We start from the raw sequence: 10,355 nt of genomic DNA, 5'->3' as shown, positions 1-10,355 counted from the left end.
TATATATATATATATACATTTATATAAATATACATATTTATTTACAACAATTGTTCGTGAATCGTCAGGAATAGTCAAAGGTCAGATGCATTCATAAAAGTAGTTCTATATTTTGAGACTCGGTTTAATAGACTTTGCTTATCGTGTCGAAATTATATAAAGATTAAGTTTAAATTTGGTCGGAAGTTTCTGGCTCGTCACATCAGTCCTGAAGTGCAAGGCGAATTAATTTCGGAGATAAAAGCACCTCAGATCAAGGAGAAACACCAATTAATCTCGATACATCTCAGTAAGTTGACTTGGAATAAATTTTTAAATTGTCAAGTGATTTAAATTGACTTTGACTCCCGGAAATTCAACATTTTTTTTGTACCAATAAAACTTATAACATCAGCATGATACAAGTAGTCGTGGGAGAAAATGGAGGTAAGTTATTATCCGGTTTAAGAAATGTACAACTTTTTATTGATGGTGGATCTGGGTTTTTCAGGTGGTAAGTACTTTTAATATTATTTATATTTTTCATTTTATATCTCATATTTATTCTGCTCCAACCATCAATTGTGATTGTGTAAGTATGTTAGATGCACACTAGGTGTTTGATTAAATGTTTGTGAGGGCTTCAACATTCATATCTCTATGTAACAATCAGATATACTTATGTTAATTCAAAATAGTAAACTATGCTTTTCAGTCTGATTTTTGGAGATTTATAGATGAAAGTCTTGATCGTTATCGTGATGTTGCTTCAGCTGCTATGGAACACTCCAACCGGGTATTTACTCTATATTATATACATTGCCTGTTTGACCTTATACATTATCTAATGGATCAAACAGTCAACATAACGTAAATAGTTGAACTCTTGAAATGTAATGGTAGTGTCTATGCGGCATCTTTGAATTGATTGAAGATTTAGTGCTGAAATTAGGGTTTCAAGCGATCGACCTGAAATCGACGTCATCGACATCTGTGTTTGTTTTATTGTCGTTCATGTGCCACCGTTGCCGCCATCTCCAACGTAGTAAATGCTGAACGGTATTTTTCATGTACCACTTCTTATGCTAACAATACTTCCATTTCTCTCAAAATCATTCAATTCGGTGGTCTATTTTTTTTCTTATGTTTTTTTGTTGTTGTTGGTTACTTGGGCATTCTCTTTTTTAATTTATTTTTCTTACAACTTTCTAGAAGTTAACTGCTTATGTTCAAGTTTGTTAACATTTTGATTGTTTGTTGCTTGCTGTATAATATCATCCATTTGCATAGTCATAAATTGAATGTGTTTCATGGGCCATTAGATGTTACCACTTCAATAGGTGTTACCACGTGAATGACATTAATAGTATTTAATTTCTCTGTGTTCGTTGATGGTATGTCAAGATGGTTCAAAAATCTGCATGTTTCGTCTGACCTTTAAAAGTCAAATGGAGGTTTATGGCATCTGCTGTTATGGCTCTCTTATAGGTCTTAATCATGGTGACGTTATGGTTACATATAGTTTTGTTATAGGTGGGATTGGTCCGGTGGATGTAATGCTGCTGATATATATATATATATATATATATATATATATATATATATATATATATATATATATATATATATATATATATATATATATATATATATATATATATAGGTTTGATAGTTTGACTATCAATAATCAAACTGTCATGGTTTGGAAGTTGTTATTCAAATGGGTTGTGGGTATAGAAATATGAATAGGAAAGGAGTGTAATTTTGGTAATTGTTGCATTTATTGTCTTATATCTTTGAACATGGAAATTAGTTGTGAAATGGGTGGGTTGTGTGTAATTGTTCAAAATAGGCAATCTTGGGCTGTGTACTTGAGTTGATCCAAAATAATGTATGTGTTGATGTATGTATTAATTAATGTTTAGGGAAGTATGCCACTTTATGATTCACTCTAAGTTGTTTTTGTTTATCTTTATTGTTAAGTTTTCACTTTCACACGGTTAAATTTTTTGGTTATTTGCGTCTTTTTAAGCCGTGAATTGTTTTGTATTGATGTGTGGTTTTCTATTTTGTTATAACAGGTTATTAAACGCGAAATTGTTTTCATCATTGTCAAGTTAGTGTCGTATTTACAATGTTTTGTGTTAAAATAAATTAGTTTGGTTTTTTTGAGTTGATTTATTTTTGGTACACAGTCAAAACCCTAAATCTAAACTCACAAAATCACATATTTATGGTTAAACCCTGTTTAGGGTTTACGGTTTATGGTTTACAGTTTAAGATTTAGGGTTTAGGGTTAAGATTTTAGAATTTATGCTTTAGGGTTTCGGGTATAGGGTATAGGGTATAGGGTTTAGGGTTTAGAGTTTAGGCTTTAGAGTTTAGGGTTTAGTTTTTAGAATTTATGGTATAGTGTTTAGGGTTTAGGATTTTATGGTTTAGGGTTTAGTGTTTAGATATAGGGTTTAGGTTTTAGAGTTCAGGGTTTAGTTTTTATAATTTATGATTTAGGGTTTAGGGTATAGGGTTTAGGGTTAAAGGTTGGTTGATTTAGGGTTTTGGGTTTAGATTTAGGGTTTAGGGTTTAGATTCTAGGGTTTAGATTTTAGGGCTTAGGGTTTAGGGTTGGGGTTTAGATTTAGTTTTTAAATCAAAGGCTTTAGAAGAGTATAAGGTTTAAGGTGTAGGGTTTAGATTTTAGGGTTTAGAGTTTGGTTTAGAGTTTAGGTTAGGGTTTAGATTCTTTGGTGTCGGGTTTTGGCTTTATATTTAGGGTTTAGGGTTTAGGTTTGGGGTTTAGGGTTTAGGGTTTAGGGTTTAGGGTTTTGGGTTAAGGGTTGGTTGATTTAGGGTTTTGGGTTTAGATTTAGGGTTTTGGGTTTAGATTCTAGGGTTTAGATTTTAGGGCTTAGGGTTTAGGGTTTAGGGTTAGGGTTTAGATTTAGTTTTTAAATCAAAGGATTTAGAAGAGTATAAGGTTTAAGGTGTAGGGTTTAGATTTTAGGGTTTAGGTTAGGGTTTAGATTCTTTGGTGTCAGGTTTTGGCTTTAGATTTAGGGTTTAGGGTTTAGGGTTTATATTTTAGAGTTTAGGGTTTAGAGTTTAGGGTTAAGGGTTGGTTGATTTAGGGTTTAGGGTTTAGATTCTAGGGTTTAGATTTTAGGGCTTAGGGTTTAGGGTTTAGGGTTTAGGGTTAGGGTTTAGATTTAGTTTTAGTTTTTAAATCAAAGGATTTAGAAGAGTATAAGGTTTAAGGTGTAGGGTTTAGATTTTAGGGTTTAGAGTTTGGTTTAGAGTTTAGGTTAGGGTTTAGATTCTTAGGTGTCGGGTTTAGGGTTTAGATTTAGGGTTTAGGGTTTAGGTTTGGGGTTTAGGGTTTAGGGTTTATATTTTAGGGCTTAGGGTTTAGGGTTAGGGTTTAGAGTTTGTAGGGGTTAGATTAGGGTTTTGGGTTTAGATTTAGGGTGTAGGGTTTAGAGTTTGGGTTTAGGGTTTTGGGTTTGGATTTAAGGTTTAGGGTTTAGGTTAGGGTTTAGATTTTAGGATTTGGAGTTTAGGTTTAGGGTTTGGGGTTTAGATTTAGGGTTTAGGTTAAGGTTTAGGGTTTAGATTCTAGGGTTTAGATTTTAGGGCTTAGGGTTTAGGGTTTAGGGTTTGGGTTTAGATTTAGTTTTTAAATCAAAGGATTTAGAAGAGTTAGGGTTTAAGGTGTAGGGTTTAGATTTTAGGGTGTAAGGTTTAGATTTTATGGTTTAGATTATAGTGTTTAGATTTTACAGATCATATGTGATCTGTAATCTCTACATTGGTTAGAACATTGGTTTTACTAATTAAATCTGTAATCTGTATATTATGATGTATTTTTACTATAATTATTTATGAGTTTATTTGGTTTGACTTGGTTACATTCTTTGATGTGATTTGTTGATGTACACTCAGCATTGTGTATGTGTATCTGCAGGATCAAGGACATCATCTCAAGAAGCCAGTAAGTCTCCATTACAGTTTAAGGTGAAAAAGAATCTGAAAATAAAATCAAAGAAACCAATCAAGCGAAGAGAGGGGGAAACATGTGAGTAGCGTCATTTATTAGTATAGTTGGACGTGTGGTAGCTGTATATGTTCTTGTGATCCTTCTCATCAGGTAATTTATAGTTTATGTTCTCTTTTACTCATTTTTTCTGTCTCTTATATTGCAATTACTATTTGGTAGGTATTTACCTAGGCATACAAAGGATGAAGGCGGCGAAGTAGAGTTTATAGATGGGAAAACATGTGTCGGGAATTCTGTTGACCATGCAATTATAATCTTCACGATTGCGGTATGTGTGTTTTATTGGAGTAATTGTTCCTTTAAATTGGTAACATATCTTACTTGTGTTTATTCGATCATGAGACTAAAGTTTTTAAATTGTATTATTTGCTTACAATCTTTGTGCATTTGTCTAATTGTTCTTAAACGTAAAATAGTTGATTTCCTGAACTCCAGAGGATAACATCAACAACAATTGTAATATGAGAATCATTTTCGTAATGATTTTAATCCATTTGCATTATCAACTGTAATATTAGGTATTCATTGAGAAATAATCATGAAACACGTAAATCGGTCATTCTAATTGTTTACCTATTTATTGAGAATAAATAAAGTATGTAACTATACTTGCGGTATCTAAATATATGAACTCCGTGTGATGATCAATCTGCTATTTGTGATCTACTCTATCTACTTTTACTTAATACATTAAAAGAAATAAGTAATCGAAATCAGTACTCAACTATTTGTTTTAGTGGTACAAGACAACTAAATTCGTTTAGTAGTAGAGCCCTACCAAAAACTAATCAAATGTTTATGTGTGTACTTGGTACACATGATAAATTGGGCGGGTTACATGGGTTAGTTAATTGAAGACCATTTGTGTAATGAGCTTCTGTTTTAGATTATGTCTTGAACATACCAGATTATCTTAGTACGTCACAGGCTAATCAGCTAAGTGAAAACGCTTTAAAGGAGATCCGAAAGATAATCATCCCAAGACAATAAGCTATGAATGTATTCAATATTCATGACTATTACGGAGTACCTAACAAGACTCACTATAGTATCTCAAATATGGGAAACTTGGAGAAAAAATGACTACTAGATCTATCAAACTACATTTATCATATCATATTACATATTATTCTTATCATTGTTTTTGACTTTACTGTCGTTATTTTATTCTAATGGAGTACTTCATTCGATATTTGTCTCTTGATATAGATAGTTTACTTTTGTCTTCCATTACTATTACATCGCAACTATTGTTATCTAACATCGTAATTATATCAACTCCAAAAAGATCCCCGCGAATTCGCGGGTCTTTAACTAGTAATAATTAATAATTATAATTATTATACTAAAAATACGATACTATTACTTGATGGGCCGAATGTCACAGCCACTGATATAATGAGTTTGAAATTTGTATCGGTCTATAATTAAAGGAATATCTTACCAGGGCATAATGATTATACAGCTTTAAATGGGCTGATCACGACCCATTATTAGCCCATTTTGCACTTTTTAAATGTCAATGAAGTATGCCGGTATGTATCCTGTCTTTTCTTTTTAAACCTCTATATATTTAATCAAACTCCCGATCTCAAAAGATACACCAAAAGTCCAAAACTCCACAGGACCACTAGTAGCGAACCAGTTACAAGATTTCGGCTGTTTCGTCAATTTTTATTGCGTTAAAACTAAAAATAGGCTATATACTTTCTCAAATATCTCGATGTCGCCCATATACTCATTTGCGTCTCACTGTCAACTATATATTTTCAAAAAGTGTACCATTATAAGCCACTATACTTTTTTTACCTGCAACGAAAACAATTGATGATGTGACTTCTAAGTAGTCATGACACGTTGGAGATACATCGGAACAAAAAATGAAAGTATAAAACTTACACTGGAACAAAACTGAAAGTGTATGACCTATTTGTAGCCATATAAAATGAAAAATATATTAAATAATTAACTTTGCCGGTTCAGCAGGTAACTGGTAACGAAATATTCACATTGGTACACTTTTGAAAGTATATAGCCGTCAGTGAGACGCAAATGGGTATATGGGCGACATGAGATATTTAAGAAAGTATATAGCTTTTTGTTGCTTTAACCCATTTTTATTACATAAGATTTAATTTAATTTAATCTCCAACTATATATAAAAACTCGAAACGCCTGGTAGCCATCCCAACTGCTATTTGATCACTCGTATCAGCCTTGAAGGGTTTGATCTCTAGTCTTCCAAGTTACCTTTAAGAATTGAACTCCTTTTCAAAATCCATAGAAAAGATAGAGCCCGAGTGTTAATTAATATGTCTTCGTTTAGGATAGCGTTTCTCCTATCTGGATCCTCGTGAATCAGTCAGTGTCTCCATTTCCAAATTAGCCACAACAAGACGTACATGAATGCTATACAAGCACGATTAACCTCGGTTGCTCCAATGTTAATATTAGCAGCACTTAAAACATTATTTATTCCAGACAAACACGTATAATCAATTTGCCATCAATTATGAAAATTCCTCCAAAGTGGAGTTATGTACCTGCTATCTGTGAACAGATGGTCTCTATTATCCTGATCAGTTTCGCAATGGACATAACTCTGATTCGATTGTTACTCCTCTATTTTCATATTATTACGTGTCAGGATTCTATTTAAATTTAGGCGCCAAATAAAGAAATCGACTTTCTTTAGCTGCCATTATATCCAACCACACGAGCTCATGTTGATTGCTCTGAAAAATACGATCATCATTAAGGCGTTGATAACTTGTTAATCGTGAATTTGTCGTTGTAGAAATTTACAGATCTAATCAAAACCAGAATCAGTACACTAATTGTGTACCAACAAAATCAATAATACCAACAGATCAATCAATGATCTACAACACAGATAACAACTTAAACAAACGAATTAGTTCATCAACTAGATGAACACACCAATTTCTTAACGGCAGCTATAATTTGTTTTTACAGATTTTGAGAGAGAATGATGAAAACTGGATGAAAAACAATGAGTCGGGTTAACTCTCTAACCCTAATTTTGGATACATGTAGGATCTTATATCAAAAGTTTCGAATAGACCCCTCAAGATAAAGACTTCATGTTTTTCACCACATAAACTTTAACCAGCTTCTTTCAAGTTTCTTTAATTCAACTTTGGCCACCAAAACATCCAGAAAACAGCAACACAAGTCCAACTATGCTCTTCAATCAACAAATCATCACTTGATCAATCCAATGATAGAAAACCTGCATGATCTAATCATATACTAAGTAACAATGACAAAATATTAGGAATTAGATTGTTTTATTATACCTTTTAACACCCCTCCTCAATCTAATTCCCAAACACATCTTTCAATCCCAAAAAATTTATAAGTTTATTATGTTGAAAAACAGTTGAACCTTTTGTAAAAACATCTGAAATATTATTATTTGAGTCAACCTTTGTTATTTGTAAAATTCTATCACTTATTTTTTGTCTTACAAAATGTAAATCTATCTCAAAATGTTTGGTTTTCTCATGAAAAACAGGATTTGCTGTAATCTTAATTGCAGCAGAATTATCCACATTAATCTGAACAGGCAGAACAGTATTAATTTTGAAATCTTGAAGAATTTTTAGTAACCAAATAATTTCACATGATGCATCTGCCAAAGCTCTATATTCAGTCTCAGCTGATGATCTAGAAATAGTGGGTTGCTTTTTACTTTTCCAAGTCAAAAGAGATCCATTTAAAAATACACAATATCCTGTAACAGACTTTCTTTCCATGACTCTTTTAGCCCAATCAGAGTCAACAAAATAAACCAGCCCAGAAATATCACTTTTGTTTATACAAATACCTCTACCTGGAGATGATTTCAGATATCTCAAGACTCTTAGAGCACATTTTAAGTGTGATTGTTTAGGACTATGCATAAACTGACTCAAAACATGCACAGAATAAGAGATATCAGGTCTAGTAAGTGTTAAGTAGATTAATTTTCCAATCAATTTCTGATATTCAGTAATATTTTTCAAAGGTAAATCATCAGGATTATCATTATCAAGATAAGTAATGTTTGGTTCAATAGGTGTATGTATTGGTTTACTGTTAAGTAACCCAAATTCAGCAAGTAAATCAAGAGTGTATTTTCTTTGAGACAAACAAATATTTTTATCTATTCTTATAACCTCAATACCTAAGAAATATTTCAACAACCCTAAGTCTTTTATTTGGAATTTTGAGTTCAAGAAAGACTTAACCAATTTAATCTCATCTTCATTATTACCAGTTATGACAATATCATCAACATAGACAAGAACAGAGACACACATTATCAACAGATTTTATAAACAAGGAATAATCATTTAAACTCTGTTTAAAACCATTTTCAACTAATGAACTAGTTAACTTCTCATTCCATTTTCTAGGAGCCTGTTTCAACCCATATAAAGATCTTTTAAGTTTACAGACTTTATTACAATTATCATTATAATACCCTAAAGGTAACTGCATATAAACATCTTCATCAAGATCACCATAGAGAAAAGCATTATTAATATCAAGTTGATATAAATTCCAGTTATTTTGCACAGCAATATTAATCATACATCTAACAGTAGCCATCTTAACAACAGGTGAAAAAGTCTCATCAAAGTCAACACCCTCTTTTTGATTATACCCTTTAGCCACTAACCTAGCTTTAAACCTATCAACTTCACTATTAGATTTATACTTAACTTTGTACACCCATTTACTCCCAATAAGCTTTCTGCCTTGAGGTAAATCAACCAGATCCCAAGTATCATTTCTATCGAGAGCTTCCATCTCTTGATTCATGGCATCAACCCAATGTTTGGATTTACAAGCCTCCCAATAATTAGCAGGCTTAACCAGTTTGTTCAGATTAGAAGTTAAGCCATAATATCTTTAGACAAACTGGAATAATTAACGTATTTGTTAATATCATATTTAGCATTACTGTTTAAGACATAATCATTAAACCTCTTAGGTCTGGAAACACTCCTTTGAGATTTTCTAACAGTGTGTTGAAAAACATTAGATTCTTGATTTGGTAAAACAGTGCCCTCATGGTTATTAATATTATCATCATTAAGTGTTGCAGACTGATTTGGTAACCTGGTATGTTCATCTAAATCTTCAAAAGTAGAAGACTCTTCAGAACTATCCATAGGTAATGAATCACTACTGCCATCACTTTGATGACCAGTTTCTTTCCCTTCATCATTGGGACTTTGAGCATTTGATACATCTAGCTCTAACTCTTCAAAAAAATTGATTTGACTTAAAACTTTATCAGAATTTGAATCACTTTGTAAAATCTTAAAAAAAAAATATTTTCATAAAACTTCACATCTTTTGACACAAAACAATTTTTATTATCTAAGCTATATAATTTGTAACCTTTTTGAATAGAGGAATATCCTAAGAAAACACACTTTTCAGACCTTTCAGAAAACTTATCATTATTATTTAAAATAGTAGAAAAAGCTAGACAACCTAAAATTTATAAATGGGAAAGATTTGGAATTATGTTATATACTATCTCAAAGGGGCATTTTCCATTAAGCAAAGAGGTAGGAGTCATGTTAATCAAATAGACAGCAGTTAGAACACATTCATCCCAAAACCTAATAGGAATCCCCCTTTGAAACATAAGTGCCCTTGCTACATTATGCAAGTGCCTATGTTTCCTCTCAACAAGTCCATTTTGTTGAGGAGTATATGCACATGAAGTTTGATGCACAATCCCATGTTTTTCAACAAAATCTTTAATTTTATGATTTATAAATTTTGTTCCATTATCAAACCTGAAACATTTAATTTGTTTATTAAACTGATTTTTTATTAAGAAAAACAAATTTATTACACAATCAGACACTTCTTCTTTAGATTTAAGCATATAAACCCAAACACCTCTAGAAAAATCATCAACAACAGTTAGAAAATATTTATACCCTTTATGACTTTGAGTCTTATATGGACCCCAGACATCAAGATGCATAATATCTCCTAATTCATATGTTTTAGACTACTATTTTTAAAAAACTCTCTTGTTTGTTTTGCCTTTTGGCAGACATCACAAGGATCATGTAGACCTTGATTGTTTAAGTTTTCAGCTGGGTGACCCAGTCTGCAGTGCCACAAATTAACAGACACATTGTTTATTTTACTTATGTTGGAACTACCAACAGTACCTTTTTCATTTCCAGTGAAATAATATAAATCAACACATTGACTACCAGTCACTTTTGTCTCCCTGGACACCAATTCCTGGATGTAACAAGCATTTTTATCAAAACCAACAAAC

At 32.0% G+C, this 10,355-nt stretch overlaps 1 long non-coding RNA gene across 2 annotated transcripts; it reads left to right on the top strand.

The window, feature by feature from the left end:
- Positions 1-697: 697 nt before the first annotated feature.
- Positions 698-4,460, top strand: LOC139871563 (uncharacterized). Of its 2 annotated transcripts, none has more exons than XR_011766675.1 (4): positions 698-775; positions 883-1,038; positions 3,941-4,123; positions 4,193-4,460. It is a non-coding gene; the product is annotated as an uncharacterized lncRNA (long non-coding RNA). The 2 variants fall into 2 exon arrangements; XR_011766676.1 differs by having other exon boundaries at positions 3,919-4,123.
- The last annotated feature ends 5,895 nt before the right edge of the window (positions 4,461-10,355 follow it).

Source organism: Rutidosis leptorrhynchoides, chromosome 10 (assembly GCF_046630445.1).
Source record: "Rutidosis leptorrhynchoides isolate AG116_Rl617_1_P2 chromosome 10, CSIRO_AGI_Rlap_v1, whole genome shotgun sequence".
Taxonomy (NCBI): domain Eukaryota; kingdom Viridiplantae; phylum Streptophyta; class Magnoliopsida; order Asterales; family Asteraceae; genus Rutidosis; species Rutidosis leptorrhynchoides.
This window is presented reverse-complemented; position numbering and strand designations above follow the sequence as displayed.